Here is an 18,463-nt window from a genome sequence, read left to right as displayed (position 1 = left end):
CACCCCCATGTCATAGCAGGCGCTGGTTCCACCAAAGAATGCAGCAGGGCCAGAGAGACAAGACACAGAAGCCTTGTATTAACTTGACACAAATGCCTGGGGTCCAACACCAGGTGTTCATTTCCCCCCTCATCAGCATTTTATTCTTGTGTTTTTTTTTTTTTTTTTAATTTATTTGGCTGCGCCAGATCTTAGTTGCAGCACGCAGGATGGGATCTTCATTGCCGCGTGCAGGCTCTTCCTTGCGGCATGTGGGATCTTTTTTAGTTGCAGCATGCAAACTCTTAGTTGAGGCGTGTGGGATCTAGCTCCCTGACCAGGGATGGAACCCGGGCCCCCTGCACTGGGAGCATGGAATCTTAGCCACAGGACCACAGGGAAGTCCCTTTATTCTAGTTTTAATAAAGGAGAAACTACAAGTTGCAAGTTGTAAGTGGAAGTATTTCACGAAAAGTCACAGCAATGCAGATCCTTCCACCAATTCTGAGGGAAAAATGAAACAGCAGATTCTGTTCCAAAAATCCGGACAAGCTTTTCCATAAGGGAAACAGCAGCCTCTCAGAGGTTTCTCTGTCGAACCAGCAGCATGATCACACTGCCCCATCTCTTTGCCTCATCAGACCAGATTTCTGGAATGAAAGACTAGAGGGTCCCAATATGGAGGGGGACAGGGAGGAGGAGCTTTCAGCCTACCTAGAAATATGTTCCTCAGTTACAATGCTTGAATTACAGAGTTTTGGCAATTTAAAAAGTTTTTCTAGCTAAAACTGGAGCACTACTCCTTCAAGAAAATCTAAATTATTGATTCTAAGGTGTCACATGTCCCCTTTATCAGAATATCAAATTTACTTATAAATACCTACATGTATTCCATACACACACCAAGAATTATCAGTCCTCCTTAAAAAGCCTGTTTCCCCTCTTCAAGGGCAATTTTCCATCTCCAGTCTCCTCCTCCTTGATGCAGACTGCAACTCCCACCACCATGTGGGAAACATACACAACAGGAATATGCAGAAGTGACCCTTGAAGACTATGGCCAAAATTGTTCTGAGGTCTCGATCTATGGGGGACTTTCCTACCTTAGTCATGGTTCTCTCATGTGCCAGTTAAGGAACAGTCCATTAGCTTCAGGCAAGATTATATGCTCCCTGCCTGTGGTCAATGTTTACCCCTGCTCATTTCTCAGCCAGTTCCCAAACCAGATGACACATGAACTCATCCTCTGAAACTAGTGGTGCCAAAAATGATTCAGTCCTCATGGCCAGCCACAGAACCCAGGCAGCCCCGACCCGCCCAGGCCAGCACAATGAGGGCTGTACCTGCTGGGGGAGGGACACGTGTGACCTGCGCTACACCAGATCCTGTGCCCAGAGGGCACAACTTCCTCTGGGTCCTCACAACACCTCACTCAGGTAAATACTCCCCTCAAGGGTCTGCTAAGCATCCCAGGCTAACAGCATCAACATGGCAGCTTTGATCACCCAACTACTCTAAGTGCAGTCAGTGCTCCTCCATGACCAGCCAGGAAAAGAACGAGATATGGGAGTGGGAAAATTCCTGACACCGCATAGGTCATAGCACTATATCTTAACACATGACCATTTGTCAATCATCTTCTATGAGTCCTGAGATTTCTTTCCACAATAAGGCACAGCAAAATATTAAAAACTTCTTTAGGGAAATCAAGTTCAACTGCACCCATAGTTCTGAAGCAAATTACACACTGACTCCTTTGGAATCACCCAGCTTGTGAGAAGGGCAATGACTTCAGTCAGTCAACAGACGTGAGGATTGGGAGGGAAGGCCAAAGGGGCACTTCCACTTTTGATATTTTACCACTATTCCCTTTCTTTGGTTCTATGCAAAGAGCCTAAGGTATTTTCAAAGTAAAAACACTCTTTGAGAGCGAGATAAATCATTCCCGGGAGAGGGGTAGCCTGTTCCTTCCTTTCCCAGCCCTCATCTGCCCCAGATGTGTTGGCCACATCCATCAGTTTTTCAGGGCCCAGAGTCTGTCAGGTGGCAGCTGGCACCTCTGCAGCATGTAGGTGCAGCATCCCAAGCCACCCATAAAACCTAGCACAGGTTCTACAAAGGGCAGGGGCATCTCAAAGAACCTAAGGGAGAGATTATGTGTGTTCTCATGCTCCGATAAGGACACAGAGCAAGAAAAACCCACACCTTCAGCAGGGGGTTGGCAAGCACCTCAGCTGTCTCTCTAGAGGCACTCACCTTGGAGAATAGACACTGTTCGTGAAAGGACAACTTTCACTGCCTTATATGTAAAACCTCTATTCATAACAGAAGAAAAACTGAAAATGTTCAACAAGAACCAACTAACTGGGCTTCCCTGGTGGTGCAGTGGTTAAGAATCCGCCTGCCAATGCAAGGGACATGGGTTCGAGCCCTGGTCTGGGAAGATCCCACATGCCGTGGAGCAACTAAGCCCGTGCGCCACAACTACTGAGCCTGCGCTCTAGAGCCCGTGAGCCACAACTACGGAAGCCCGCGCGCCTAGAGCCTGTGCTCCGCAGCAAGAGAAGCCACTGCAATGAGAAGCTGGTGCACAAGGAAGAGTAGCCCCCGCTCGCCGCAACTAGAGAAAGCCTGCGCGCAGCAACAAAGACCCAATGCAGCCAAAAATAAAAATAAATAAAATAAATTTAAAAGAAAAAAAAACCTAACTTAGGTAGACAGTAATCTCGGCAATGTGCAAGTAAGTGCTTTAACAGTTATTGGTGTATGTTTTTCCTGTCAGGTTGCTCAAGCTTATAAAAACATACATTCTTTGGCCAAGTATACTTCATCCATCTCTCTTCTTCCTTTGTTGCTTACTCGGGCAATCTCTCAAGGAAACAGTATGATTATGTTTAGCACTAGAGCCAACAGATATGGGGTCCACACACCTCCATGGGCACCCTGTAAAAGAAGCTGAACTGTGAACTCTCGCTCATGCGAGGGGAAGGAGGAGTAAGGCACAGTCCACATATACCAAGTTTAAAGCACATTAAGCAAATGGGTATCAAAGTGAAAGCCAGCAGGCTTGGACTTAGGTTAATCCCAAGACAAATGTTGCTGCAGCCTCAGCAAAAACACTGAATTTGTATAGACATGACCTGGGATCTCAATCAGAGACTGGGACAGATGAGAAGGTGGGAAGGTTTTAGTAAAAATGCATATCCAATGTTAGTTTTATACTTGTAAAACAAAAATAGTCTATTACTCCTATAAAACAAACATTGCAGGGCGATTCAAGATTTCTGCATTCCCCAAGAGAGTATGACAAGCACACCCAGCCCATGGGGTCACCTCATTTCTGAGTGTGCAGCTGTGGACAGGAAAGCCCTGTGGCCCTGGAGCAGCCCATCTTAAAGATGAACAAGGCTCAAGGCAAGGGGCTGTGGTGGGGTTAAGACAGACTGATGTGGCTCGGGGGGTTTGCCTTTGGGATCCAGCTCAGGTACTGAGCGGGCACATTCTTGAAAACTACGTGCAGAAATAACACTAGAGCCAAGTGTTCTGCTTCCTGGTCTCTAACACATCTTATTCCATTAAAAGAAAAGTTCTACTCTTCCTTAGGCTTGGGATTGGCCAGTCAATTTCTACAACAAGTATTTGTCTCAAGTAAGGTAAACAGATGGATACACAGAGAATACAGGTAATACTAAATGATCTCCCATTTGATCAATTATGAGTTTCAGTTAAATACATTCACAAGACGAGTTAAAAAAAATCCAGCAGTGCATAGAAAGCTTTGTGAATTTGCCACGACAGAGAGCAAGCAGAAGAGGCCCAGGCTGACTCCAGTTGCCCAAAGGGGCTTGTGAAAGCAGGTACTGGAGCTCTGTCTCCAAGTCAGAAAGGTTTCAAGAAAACCCAAAGCCTGAAATCCTTCCGTCCAGAGTGGGATGAGACTTCTGACCACCTTGCAGAGTGGCCAGGAATGAAAAGAACACAGGTAAAAGACGTAGCACAGTGAGGGTGTTAGGCAAGGCAGCCGTAGCTGCTATCATTTTTACTTTTTGTGGGTGGGTGCTGTAGGTGTTGACCACATCACTTCTACAACAGCTACATTTCACTAGCACAAAATCAAATCAAGGCATGACTTTTCTGTTGTTACCAGGTGCTTATTTTGCTACCTGTTCTGACCTGGATACCACATTTAGAAGTTATCAGACTCCCAACCATTTCAGTCTTAACCAAGGGGCATCTTGTTGGCATAAAGAACAAAAACTCTTGGATTTCCCTGGTGGTCCAGTGGTTAAGACTGTGTGCTTCCAATGCAGGGGGCATGGGTTCGATCCCTAGATGGGGAAGTTCCACATACCGCGGCCAAAAAAACAAACAAACAAACAAACAGAACAAAAACTCTTTCTTGTCACTAGAATATTAACTTTTGGCCGTCATATACCAATAATACTGGGGAGAGATGTTACTACTTGTTTTCCATAGCTTAATCCTTACTTATAAGAGTGAATTAGCATAACTTCAATTGGAAGAGAACACTATTAATGAAAATTTCTCCAAAGAGATTGGAGAAAATATCTGCAAACAAACAAAAAAATGAACCCAAGGTGCACCTGAGCAGTATGTGAGGCATGGTCAGGGCCAACAAATTCTTGTAAGCTGAGTAAGTCAAAGTCCTAAACCTCCAATCTCCCATGTAGAAAATGGCAAAATGATAAAGTGCTACAGCCTCCCTGGTCACAAAGCAACTACTTTTGGAACATACCACCACAACTGACAATAGGATCAGCTGGGCAGCACCGACTTGCTTTCTCTCTCCAGTCCTGAAGTGTAACACAGTGCAGTAGTGTCCTTTCAAACATGTCAGGGTGAGAGGACTTTCAGGAAGACCGACGGGCCAGTGGGGAGGGGGGCTACAATGGGAATGAGGGATACAGGATTTCTTTGGGAGGAATTATATGGTATGTGAACTATATCTCAATAAAGCTGTCATTTAAAAAAATCAACACAGTAAAAGGGTCGCACTGCAGAGGTCACAACCAGCTTGGGGTAAAGGTTCCAGCGACAATGTCACATCTCCAACACTGAGAGGGGAGAAGGAGTGTTTAAGAGGAAAGCACTTCCAAAAGTGGCTACGGGAATGGCAAAGATGCAAGCAAGCAAGTTGGAGCAGAACTACTTCATGAACTATGTGGGTAAAAAGCATAACTTCTAAAGGAATACATTAGTCTAGATAACTAAATATGTATGTGAAAATTAAAATAACAAATATTACAAGAAATCCAACTTTCAAGTACCTCTCTGTAAGTTTATACACTTGAGTTGTACCACAAAATTATTTTAAAATCTCTCTCACAGGGGACTTACCTGGTGGTCCAGTGGTAAAGAATCCGCCTTGCAATGCAGGGGACCCGGGTTTGATCCCTGGTCAGGGAACTAAGATCCCACATGCTGTGGGGCAACTAAGCCCGCGCACCACAACTACTGAGCTCACGCACCACAACTACTGAGCTCGCACCCCTCAACTAGAGCCTGCGTGCTGCAAACTACAGAGCCCACGTGCTCTGGAACCCGCACGCCACAACTACAGAGCCCACGCACCCTGGAGCTTGCGCACCACAACTAGAGAGAAGCCCGCGCGCCACAAGGAAAGATCCCACGTGCCGCAACTAAGACCCGACACAGCCCAAAATAAGTAAAATAAGTAATAAATTAAAAAATAAAATAAAATAAAATCTCCCTGACAAATTGAGGCCTGCCTTATACTTGGGTATAAATGGTGTTTTACCTATTCTTGGTGCCTGCCTTCATCTGTAAACCAGTCATGGTAGTTTTACGTAGATGCCATAAGGTGGGAACAAGATTAAAAAATCTAGCCTACTGCCTGGCTTACATGCAATGCACTCCTCAAACGTGAGCTATCCTCTGTCCACCATTCCAGTTCCTACAAAAAGTCCAATGGAAGATGGAGGCCAGAGGGTGGACTTGACAGTATAAGTGGATGAGGGCATGTTAAGCCTGCACTTGTGCGAGGCGGATGAAGAAACGGGGCTTCCGCAACAGGTAGAGGAATGGAGTACCAAGGGACATCCTGCTTAGCTCTTAAAAAAGACATTTTTAAACTGGTTACAAGTGTGATAAAATGACCACCATTATTAGTTTGGGGTCTCTTTATCCTGTAGATTTTCTTCAGTGCATTTTTCTATTCTTTCCACAAATAGGATCAGGCTATATGTGTTGTTTTGCCTTTTTTTCCCCAAGTAAAATCAGCTTTATTTTTCTCACCTAACTTTAAAAAAACAGTGATAAAATACTCACAATATAAAATTTACCATTTTAAATATTTTGGGGTGTACAGTTCTGTGGCATGAAGTACATCCACACTGTTGTGCAATAATCACCACTATCTCCAGAACTTTTTCATCATCTCAAACTGCAACTATATACATTAAATAATAAATCCCCACTCTCCCTACCCCCCAGCCCCTGGTAACCACCATTCAACTTGCTGTCTCTACAAATTTGAGTACGCCAGTTTCCCATATAAGTAGAATCATTCAATAGTTGTCCTCTGTTTTGCCATTTCCCCCCCAACTAAACTATATGACTTAGACATCTTGCTACCTCTGTCTATATATGAGTCCTTTTAAAGGCTGCATAATAGTCACACAAAATCATAATGTATTTATCGACTTCCCTACTGACACTATTTCCAACTTTTTTCTTACCATAATAATGCAGTGAGCATCCTTGTATCTGTCTTTGCACACCTGTGAAGTATTTTTGTATGAAAAAGTCCTAGAAGTAGAATTGCTGGGAGCATAGATTTTAAAAGATCGCACCCACTGTTTCACTCTGACCCAACCTATAAAGTATGTGAGCCACTGGATTCTGGAGTATGGTGGCGACATTTTATGTTAGGAAAAATAACCAGGCAGAGAGACAAGGAAAAACCTGGCTTCAGAGAGGCTCTGCCTTCAACTGCTGGGCAGGGGGTGGCGGGAAAACATCCTGACAGCCCTCAGGTTCTAGGGCCACCAAGACATCAGGACTGCTATCTCCAGACACCTGTCTCAGACCTCTTTAATGTAACCTCCCCTACTCAGTGGCATACATGGCAGGGCACAGGGTCTCCTGTCTTCTCCACTGCACCCACAGAGCCAGCTGCCCTGCCCAGCCTACACAGAAGAATCAAGGAAGGAGGGGGAGAAGGTAAAGAAGCAGGACTTGGTAGATGGCGAGGTGTAGCACACTGTCCTTAACCCTTGAGGGAGCAACAGACCCCCTAGAGAATCTGAGACAACTGTGGGACTCTCCTGAAAATTCACACCCTCACTGAACTCTGCATACAATTTGTGGAGCGGGCAACTACGGACCCTATCTTCAGAATCCCTGATTCAGGGAATCAAATTAGAGGGATGAGTCAGATACTGAGTCTTCACAACAAGTCAGAACAAGGATGTTTTGTTCATGAAGTCAGAAACAGCTGAGAAGATAGTGAGTTGAGCTGCAGACACTTAAATATAAGGAATGATCAAACAATCAAGAAGAAATGTACAGCAGACAGCTGGAAGCAGTGGGAGTGAAGCTTGAGTGAACTTAACTTGAAAACAGATTTGGGAATTACCTACAAAGGGACGGCAGAAGGCACCCCAAGAGTAATGTGCAAAGAAAGAAGAGCACTGGGTCGAGGCCCCCATAATTGTGAACAGCCTGTGAGCAGAGGGTGCAACGTCAGTGTGAGAGAAGGAGGTCTGTAAGGAGACAAGGAGCAAAACATCTTCATCCTCCTGGAGGCCAAGGGTAAGAATCTCCTCTCTGTTCCACATGGAAAATCTGGACCACATGACACAGAGAGAGGAGGAGGCTCTTGCACTGTGTGGCCCTATAGGTCCCTGACAGCCCTCAGAGTTCACCGTCTGGGGCTCACTTTTGAATGAGCCTTGGCAGTTCCAACACAACTTCTTCACTGAAAAGATATACAGGTGTGACTCCTTCAAACCCAGCCACCAGAGTCAAAAGGTCTCAAGCACAGGGTGTGATCAGCAAAAGCCAGCATATGGGAACCCCTACAGGATAAATGACAGTTGTTCGAACAGATAAATTACAAAACAGAGTAAGTATATATAAATTTAAGAGACAAAAGAGACACTTCAATCAAATGCCATATGCAGACTATCTGGATCCCAGTTTGAACAAACCAACTATAAAAAAATAATGAGACAATCAGGGACATTTGACCATGACTGAATATTTGAAAAAAAAAATTAAGGAATTATCATTGTATTTTAGGCATAATAATGGTGTAAAAACCATGGGTAGCTCCTTGTCTTAGAGATACACAATGAAATACTTTTGGATAATATACACTTTGGGGATAGGTTTCCTAAAAAATTCAGCTTTTTTTTTTTTTTTTTTAAAGGGGAGGGGAGGAAGGCAGAGTGTAAATGAAACAAGATTGGCTAGGAGTTGGTAACTGCACAAGCTGGTGATGGATGGATGGTTGACAAACCCAAACCAAGTATCCATCATTTTAGGAGACTCTTTTCGTTCAAATTCTGAGGTAAACGCTAAATTCAATATTGCGGGAAAAGGCCCCTTCCTTGCTACCAGAATGTATTACAAAACACTAGTACTACTTGTTACTTTTATTACTTGGTATGCAAATAGGCAAAAATATAATTTATTTAAAAAACAAAAACATGCTTTAAAATGTAATCACATGAAAGCAATCATCTACTACACAAAAATGTGTTCAATTTGTCTAAGGTGATTACCCCACTAGGTAAAACAACATCACTTAAAGGAAACATTCTTCCCCAGTGCATCCTCTTTATGAACCAAACAATGGAAATTTTTCACCTCAGCAAGCTGGCCTCAGGGAGGCTCATCCCTGTTGCCTAGATACGGGTGATATCTGCCTCCGGTGCTTACAGAAGGCTCTGGCACCCCTCGCACCCCTCTGCAAAGAAGACTGGTTAAGGTTCATCCGTCAGTAGTTGTGCCTTCCTCACACATTCCACTGCTCAGACAGATATGGGGCTGGTATACCATGTACTTGTCTGTCACCTGCGAAGCCTTGAAACAAAAAGAAGTCTATTACATTTGCTAAACTGGTTTTTACAATTGTATCAACTCCAGTCCTAGCTCTCATTCACCTTATTTCTAACAATTCCTGAGAATTCTAGTCTGAAGTCACAAAGCAGGTCAACCAACTGGAGTAACAGTTAACCATTCAACTGACTTTTGCCTCCAGAAAAAGTTACTAAGGGATCCACTGGCCTATCACATCAATATGATAAAGTATTCATTTTGCTCAGTTTCTAATTCTGGTAGTGGTTGAAGTTAAAACAATAACAATACTGCCCTGAAACTTCTCGTTAAATACTTAACACCAGACTACAGGATGCAATTACACAAACTCCACAGCAGCAACCTAGGTAAATAAAGCATTTTAGTTCACTTAAAATGTTACCCTGCTAAAAATGCAAATACAGCAAATAATTAAATACTACAATTCATCAAAACTACTGTAATCATGGCGCTTTATACAAAGTATCATAAAACCTGTGATCTGCAACATTTCTGTTACGACTTTTTAGAAGTTTCAGTACTTAAAACTATTTTTTCAGATGATTTTATCTTATTCTTGTTCTATGTACATTTGGTTACCAAAATGTTTCATTCCAATCAGTGACTAGTTTTATTTCCCCGGTATTTAAGAGCACTAGATTTTACTGGTTTTTACATTTTCTTTTCACAACATTTGGACTCATTTTTCTGCAATTCGGCTTTAATATATGAAACTGAATAAAAGCCAAAAATGAAACAAATCATTAGGACGCAAAAGACAAAAAACTGTCTGTAATCCAACGTGAACGAAATGAAAGCTCCATCCATGGTGAAGCTGATCACTATTAAGAAGATGTCCCTGGATCCATTTTAGGACTTTTTGGGATAAGAAGGTTAGGTGTGCAGATTCCCCCACCAGACACCAGCTGACAAGCCCAACTGACATTCAACACTCAAAATGGCTGCACATCTGCAGGCCGCAGGTAACCGTACCTGAGGCGTTGGGCTGACTTCTCCAGCCAAAGACGCAAGGAGACCCCCGTCAATAACCCGGGAGATCGTGGACGCCAATGTCCTGGGGAGACCCCATCAATGACCCGGGAGATCTTGCCCTCCCCAATGACTGGAGACTTCAATGACAGGGGGAGATCCCGCACCACCAAAATATCCGGGAACCCCCCCCCCCCACAATGACCAGGGAAGATCCTGCCCGTCAAAACCAGGGGAAATCGTCTCTCCCCAATAACCTGAAGAAATAATGCCTCTCTCAAATGACCCGGGGAAATCTGGCCCCACAAGGACCCTGAGGGATCTCTCCTACTCCCATCATCGCGGGAGAGCCGCTCCCAAAAAACCCGGGGACACCCCTAATGACCAGAGACCTCGCTCCCCGACGACCCGGAGAAACCCTCCTCCAAAGCCCCTGGGGCGGCAGAGCGGTAGGCCGAGCACAGCGGGCGTTACCTGCTATCTCAGCCGGTCCCGCGGAGTTTCCGTCCTATTGTTTCTCTCCCACCAAGATGGCGGCCGCTGCGGCGAGCCCCGCCCCCCGCGCCTCACTCCCGGAGCCCCTCACTATTGGCTCGCACCGGGAGCCCAGCTCGCGGACTGGGCGGCCCAAAAAGCGCTGTTGCTAGGGCGCCTGGATTCGTTGTAGCGGCTTCCGGAAGGGGCGGTGCATTGGGGCGGGGTTAGCGAGAGGGGTGGAGTCTTGTCTGCCTCCCTGGGAGAGAGTGGCCAAGGCGGTCAGGTTGGGTGGACAGGTGGGCTTCGAGCCCAGGGGTGCAATACGGGATGCCAGGGGTACAGATGGGTCAGCCAACTGTACCATTTTTCCTGGGTCCCAGTGGTTTCCTAGGATGCAGGACTTTCAATATTAACACTGAGACAGTCTGCAGCAATCTGGGAAGTTGGTCACCCTAGCAGATGGATGGACAGAGGACTGGATGTGGCTGGACAGAAAGATGGACAAAAGAGTGGCTGTAGACGGTGGATAAAGGGCGGTTGTATGCACAGGTGGACAGATGACTGGATGTAGATGGATGGACAAATGACTAGATATAGAGGGGTGAACAGAGGAGCGGCTGTATAGTCCTTTGTGGACTGGTGCGTGACCCAGTGTCCAACCCAGGTTCCACCACGCTCCACACTACAGAGCTTGTCTGAAGCTCGTTTGCCCTGGGCCCTGTGTTAGCCAGAAAGTCTCCCACCTGAGTTAATATCATTGTGGCTGGCAAAAGCAAGGGAGGATGAGGATGCTACTGAGAGTGGGTAGAGCCTCCTACCTGTTCTCTGCTCTTTTAAAAAATCCCTGTGTGCTGGCAGTTTCCAGAGGTGTGGATTCATGCATATACTCATTCATTCAACAACTATTTATGGAGCACCTACGCTCTGTGCTGGAAATACAGCAGTGAACAAAAACAGTAGGAAAAAAAAAAAAGCCTGCCCTTATGAGGATAGGCAGGAAAGATTTCCTGTGACCTGCTGATCTCTCCTCTCTTGGAAGCACAATCCCTGTGTGGCTTCCAGGGCCCCATGCCCTCCTGGTTTCCTCTGACCTCACTGGTTCCTCCTCTTCACCTTTTCTCTGTCTACACTATCGCTCTCATAATCTTACCCAGGGTCATGGCTTCAAATTCCACTTACATGTCTATCACTCCCAAAGGTGTATGTCCGGTCAGACCTTTTCTGAGTGCCAGACTCAATGTCCAGCTATGGACTAGGCACCTGCACTCTGACTTCCTCTTGGCACCTCAAACTCAACTTGTGCCACCCTAGCTCCAGCTCATCCCCCAAACCTACTCCACCCCAACTCCCCCAGCTAAAGTGATGGCAGCTCAGTCCTTCCTACTGTTCAGGCCAAACACCTCAGACTTTGTCTTGACTACTTTCTTTCCCACTTACATTCAATGCATCAGGAAGTCCCGTTGCTTCCATCACATCATCTACCCAGAATGAGACCACTTCTTGCCAGGTCCATGGCTTCCACCTAGTCCAAGCCACCACCATCTCTCCCCAGGACAATGTCACAGCCACATCCCAGTCTTTTGCTGCTGCCCTTGCCACCTTCAGTCGGTTCTCCACACATCAGCCTATGAATACATGAGTCAGAACCTCTCATACCCAGCTCGGAACCCTGCAGTAGCAACTCCCCCAAAGAAAAGCCAGAGCTGGCAAGGGCTCCATTATTCCCCATTACCTCTCTGCCTGCATCTCCTTTGTTCACCTCCAGAAGCACTGCTCATCTCCTAAAGTTTCTCACGTGTCACACTCTGTGCACTCTCATGTCTCAAGTGGAAATTTCTTTTGCTCATGGATGTATCCTGACCATCTCAAACACCAAGTAAGCTCCAGAAATACCTGTTGACTGACTAAATAAAAAGAATGCCATGTGGTATTAAGTGATAAAAAATAAAATGGGGCAGTGGGATGTTGTGGCAGGATGAGAGTGCCCCAGACCAAGGCTAGCCCTGGGTCAGGCCAAGAAGGCCCCCCACACCCAGTGGAATTGCACCCGGCCCAGCTCCTGCTCCTGTTCCCTGTCTGTGGCTTCAGGACCTGCAGTGGCTGCTGTAGCTACAGAATAAAAGCCCAACAGGCACCAGTCATTCAGGCCTTCACAAACAGGCACTGCCCCTTCCTCTGCCCACCCAATCTCCCATTCCAGTGCTCCCATGGGTGGGGAGGAAACTGGACAGGGCAAGGTCTCCCTGGGGGCAGTCCCAGTCTTAATTCACTCTTCCATTCCTTCCATAAGTGCTTAGCGAGGGCTTACTGGGGCTAGACACTGGGTACATGGCAAGAATGGACACAGCAAGAATTCAAATGATTTACAGAGTCCTTACCATCCAGCGGGGAGTGGATGGGGGAGTGTGTGAAGGATGAATACAGCAAATAACTAATTATGGGCAGAGTGAATACAGTGGAGGAAAGGAACCAAGCTGATGTACAGAGTATGGTGTTTATGTCTAAGGCAGCAGGAAAGGTGAATCTGAGAAGTGGACATCAGAGCTAAGATCAGCCAAAGGCATGACTGATCAGGGAAAGATCTAAGAGAAATCATTCCTGGCAGAAAGCATAGCAAGTGCAAAGACCCCAAGGAAAGCACAATTTTGGCATGGTGGACAATTATGAAGATTGTGATTGGGTCTAATGGAAGAAATAGCTCAGAGCTCAATGAAAAGATGCACAGAGCACAAAGGCATGAGGGAACAGACCAGAGACTTGGGGGCCAAATCCAGGAATCCTGATGTGCAAACAATAGGAGTTCCCGACATGAAGAAAATGCTGTGTTTGCATATGGGAGGTATTGACCACATTCCCAGGCAGTATGGAAGGGAAAGACTATAGTAAAATTCTTAAACTTCAAGGAGAAAGAGGACATTGTACAAGCTCCCAGATGGATAAGACAAGTTATCTACCAAGGAAGAAGAGCCAGCTGTTCTCGAACTCTCCCCCTTAACACAGGCACACTATCTGCTACCTATGCCCAGCCAAGGGACAGTCCTCATACCTGGAGAGGGAAGGTAGCCACTAATGGAATGGAAAAGTACTAGAATTTCCAAATTACCAAAGAAAAATTAAATGAATGGCATCTTCTTAAAAGAGAGAGGGAATCCCTGATGGTCCACTGGTTAGGACACGGAGCTCTCACTGCCGGGGCCCCAGGCAATCCCTGGTCAGGGAACTAAGATCCTGAAAGCTTCGAGGTGTGGCCAAAAAAAAAAAAAAAGAGAGAGAGAGAGAAAAGGAAAGGAAAGTTATAAGTTAGCTGTATGAAATTGCTAGTATTCAACTGTTTTGACCTATAAAAATGGTAGTTTCGAATAGTTCAACTGAATAAAAAGATGAAACCACAAAGTAAAAAAATAAGAAAGTAATTATGGAATAAGCAAAGTCAAGCATATTTATCATACTAAATAGGGACACCCTGAACCCCCTTTAAAGACCTAGAGACTGGGTTAGATAAACAAAACCCTGCCACATACTATTTATAAGAAAGACACTTGAAACCACAAGAAAAGAAAAGGCTGAAAATAAAGGAGTTGGCAAAGAGTGAGGTCAGGCCAGCACAAACTAGAAGAGAGCAGGAGTAGCCAGTGACATTAAAGAAGGTAGGATTTAAGGTGACAGGCATTGAGCAAAATAAAGAGGACCACTACCTAACAAAGGCACAATTTATGAAAAAGATATGAAATATAAAATAATCATAAGTCAACATACACCAGGTACTAAAACTTTTTTCTTTTTAATGAGGAACTAGACAAGATTGGCATTAACACTATTATTATTACACATTGGCTTAGAGTTCTAGCAAATGTAACAAGGCAAGAAAATGAAATGTTATAAATATTGGAAAGAAAGAGAGTACACACTATCTCTTTTTTTTTTTTTCACACTATCTCTTTAGTTAATGCCATGATTGTAAATCTAGAAAATCCAAAGGACTTTCTTGAAAACTACTACAATTAATAAGAGAAAATTTAAGGTGATAAATACAAGAAAAATATATTTAAAATAATAGCATTTACTAAAAATAAGCCTCTAGAAATAAATAAAAACAAGAAAAACATTCAATTTACAATAACTATAAAATATTTAGGAATAAATTATTAAGAAAAGTATAGGAACTGTATAGGTGGGAAACCTATAAAATCTTATTAAAGGGGACTTCCCTGGTGGTCCAGTGGTAAAGAATCTGCCTTCCAATGTAGGGGACCCGGGTTCGATCCCTGTCAGGGAACTAAGATCCCACATGCCCCAGGGCAACTAAGCCCCCGCGCCACAACTACTGAGCTCCTGAACCTCAACTAGAGAGCCTGCGTGCCACAAACTACAGAGCCCACCCGCCCTGGAGCCCACGCGCCACAACTAGAGAAGAGAAAACTGCCCGCCACAACTAGAGAGAAGCCTGTGCACCTCAAGGAAAGATGTCACATGCCTCAACAAAGATCCCGCGTGCTGCTACTAAGATCCCACGCAGCCAAAAATAAATAAAAAATAAGTCGTAAAAAAAAATCTTATTAAAGGACATGAAACCTATAGAATATTACTAAAGGATAAGATATGAACAAGTGGAAAGACATACTAAATTCATGATATGGTATGTGGTCCAGATCTCAGCCCTCAGCTGTCTCCCTCTGAAAATGGTCCTTGGCAGAAGGCAGCCACCTCACCCAAGGTTAACCACCCCACTCTGAAGGTAACCTTCTGCCCTCCTAGCTACTACTTCTCCTGCAGAGGTAACCACTATTCTGACTTCCATTACCATAGATAAATTTTGCACATTTAAAATTTCATATATATTGAATTATACAATATGTACTTTTTTGGTGTCTGGCTTTTTTATTCAATGTTGTGTCTATGAGTTTCATCCATATTATTGTGTATTGCTATAGTCTTATCTCTTTTGTGTCTATATAGTATTCCATTACATGACTATACCACAAATTATCCATCTGTTCTACTGTTGATAGCCATCTAGACTGATTCCAGATTTTGGCTAGCATGAATATAGTTTCCATAGATGTTTCTTCACGTGTCTTTTCGTGGACACAAACCATTCATTTCTGCAGCATATAACCCAGGGTGTTTTTGACCCTTCCACCATCATCCTTAGCATGCTGCCTTTTGTCTTCATGCTTGTGGGCCCAGCTTTGCTAGGTAGTTACTGTCTCTCCAGACATCACATTAGTATTCAAAGCAGGAGGAAATCCTGCTGTTGGCACCAGCCACATCTTTCCCCTTTATCAGGTAAGCAAACACCTCCCCAGAACTCCCAGCAGACTTATATTTGTTATTTTTTATTTTTTAAATTAATTAATTAATTAATTAACTTTTGGCTGTGTTGGGTCTTTGTTGCTGCCCATGGGCTTTCTCTAGTTTCTGCAAGCGGGGCTACTCTGTTGCGGTGCGTGGGCTTCTCATTGCAGTGGCTTCTCCTGTTGCGGAGCATGGGCTTCAGTAGTTGTGGCGCACGGGCTTAGTTGCTCCGCGGCATGTGGGATCTTCCCGGACCAGGGCTCGAACCTGTGTCCCCTGCATTGGCAGGCAGATTCTTAACCACTGCGCCACCAGGGAAATCCCTAGCAGACTTATATTTATTTCTCAGTGACTAAAACTGGGTCATTTGTGGCCACCCGTAGGTGCAAGGAGGCTGAGAGTTCAGGGAATGGAGTCAGGGAATCACTTGAGACTGGACACTTGCCACCCTGGAAAAAATCCAGATTTGTTAGCAAAGATGAAGGAGAAAAAGCTATTGGGAGGCAACCAACAAAATCTCACAACCTGAAAAGATGTTCAAACTCATCAGAAAGCAAGGAAGGCAAATCAAAGTGAAAAATGTAACAATGGCAAAACTATGGAGAGAGTAAAAAGAGCAGTGGTTGCCAGGCATTTGAGGGAGAGGGAGAGATAAATAGGTGGAGCACAGGAGATTTTTTTAGGGCAGTGAAACTATACTGTATAATACTATAATGGTAGATACATGTTATTAGAATTTGTCAAAACCCATGGAATGTACAACACAAAGAATGAACTCTATGTAAACTATGGACTTTGGTTGATGATGTGTTAACATTGGTTCACTGATTGGAACAAACATACCACACTAGTGCAGGATGTTGATGGTGAGGGAAGCTGTGTGTTGTGGGGGAAGGAGCTATATGGGAACTCAATTTTGCTATGAACCTAAAACTGCTCTAAAAAAAAAAGTCTGTTTTTAAAAATTAATTAATTAATTAATTTGGTCCCGCTGGGTCTTAGTTGCAGCAGAGGGGCTCCTTAGTTGCGGCTCGCCTACTCCTTAGTTGCGGCATGAAAGTCTTTTTTTTTTTTAAAGAGTAACAATGAGAATAAGTCACTTTATATTTAGTAGACTAGCAAAAGTTAAAAAGAGCTACACCAACTCTGGCTTTCAGGGATGTGAGGAAAAGGATTTGTCCAAACACTGTTGACAAAGGTAAGATCAGTTATAGCCTTTTTGGAAAGCAATTTGACAAACTCCACTAAAATAAAAATACATATGCGGGACTTCCCTGGTGGTCCAGTGGTTAAGACTTTGCCTTCCAATGCAGGGGGTGTGGATTCCATCCCTGGTTGGGGAGCTGATATCCCACATGCCTCAGGGCCAAAAAAACAAAACATAAAACAGAAGCAATATTGTAACAAATTCAATAAAGACTTTCCACATCAAAAAAAAAAAGCATATGCTTTTGGGCCCTATAATCCCAATCTTGGGATTCTCACTTATAGAAATAGGTGTAGTGGAAAATATTTGCAAAGTGATGGCCCATTCACAAAAGCACAGTTGGTGACATTTTGGTACCTCCATATTGTTCTGGTTACTATACTGTGTAACAAATTACCCAAATTTAGTGGCTTAAAATAGCAACATTTATTTTGCTCACAAATCTGACCTTTGTGAAGAATTCAGTGGAGACTGCTCTTCTCTGCTGCATTAGTCTGGGCTGCTGAAAAGCTAGGGCTGGAATCATCGGAAGGCTCCTCACTTGAATTCTGGTGTCTGATTTTGGCTGTCAGCTAAGATTTTTCTTTTTTCTTTTTTCTGGCTGCGCCGCCCTCAGCAGTGAGAGCGCCAAGTCCTAAGCACTGGACCGCCCAGGAACACCCACACGTGGCCTCTCCATGTGCCCTGGGCTTCCTCACAACATGGTGGTTAGTTTCCAAGGGTGATTGTCCCAAGAGAGAGCAAAACAGGTGGAAGCTGTATCATCTTTCTAACCTAGACTCAGAAGTCACAGAGTCATTTCTGCCTGATTCTATTCATTAGAATCAAAGTCACTAAGGCCAGGCTATATCCAAGGAGAGGGAAATTAGACTCCACGTTTTGTAAGAGAAGTATCAGAAAGTGTGTGGACCCGTTTTAAGTCACCATCAAAAAGAAGGAATTGGAATAAATAATACCACTTGAATTGGAGGGCCTGCCACAAAATTAGGATGAGTGAGAAAGGTAAGATGCAGAAAAGTGTATACAAAATGATCTAAATATGTAAACCAAAGACAAACCACTCTGTGTAAATGTGTGTATATATGTATAGCGTGCATATATATATATGATTATACAAACAAGGAGAAATATAGGCAACATATTCTTGCAACCAAGGGTTCCAGAGAGTGATGGTGACAGAAGGGAGAGGCAGAGGTAAGCACGAGAGAAAAAGATAAAAGACTGCGTTAAAAACTAGAAGTTAGGATGGGTTCTCCCTTATGCATTTAATTATAGGTATATATTTCACCATACGAGGAAAGTGATTTTTTTCTTTTTTTTTGGCCGTGCTGAGTGGCTTGCGGATCTTAGTTCCCCGACCAGGGATTGAACCAAGGGCCACAGCAGTGAAAGCACTGAGTCCTAACCACTAGACATCCAGGGAAGTCCTGGAAAGTGATTCTTTAGAGAGGT

General features: G+C 44.2%; 1 protein-coding gene across 5 annotated transcripts in view; it reads right to left on the bottom strand.

The window, feature by feature from the left end:
* Nucleotides 1–10,640, bottom strand: part of IP6K2 (inositol hexakisphosphate kinase 2) — a 31,130-nt gene extending 20,490 nt beyond the window's left edge. Inside the window, exons 1-3 of one of the 5 annotated variants that reach the window (XM_057555086.1) lie at nucleotides 10,507–10,585; nucleotides 9,022–9,048; nucleotides 8,833–8,932 (exon numbers count right to left, since the gene is read on the bottom strand). The gene's annotated coding sequence lies outside the window, so the exon portion shown is untranslated. Of the gene's footprint in view, nucleotides 1–8,832; nucleotides 9,049–10,506 lie in introns of all 5 variants that reach the window. The other 4 variants (XM_057555087.1, XM_028163205.2, XM_057555088.1 and 1 more) reach the window with 4 other exon arrangements.
* Between the last annotated feature and the right edge of the window lie 7,823 nt (nucleotides 10,641–18,463).

Source organism: Balaenoptera acutorostrata, chromosome 10 (assembly GCF_949987535.1).
Source record: "Balaenoptera acutorostrata chromosome 10, mBalAcu1.1, whole genome shotgun sequence".
Taxonomy (NCBI): domain Eukaryota; kingdom Metazoa; phylum Chordata; class Mammalia; order Artiodactyla; family Balaenopteridae; genus Balaenoptera; species Balaenoptera acutorostrata.
This window is presented reverse-complemented; position numbering and strand designations above follow the sequence as displayed.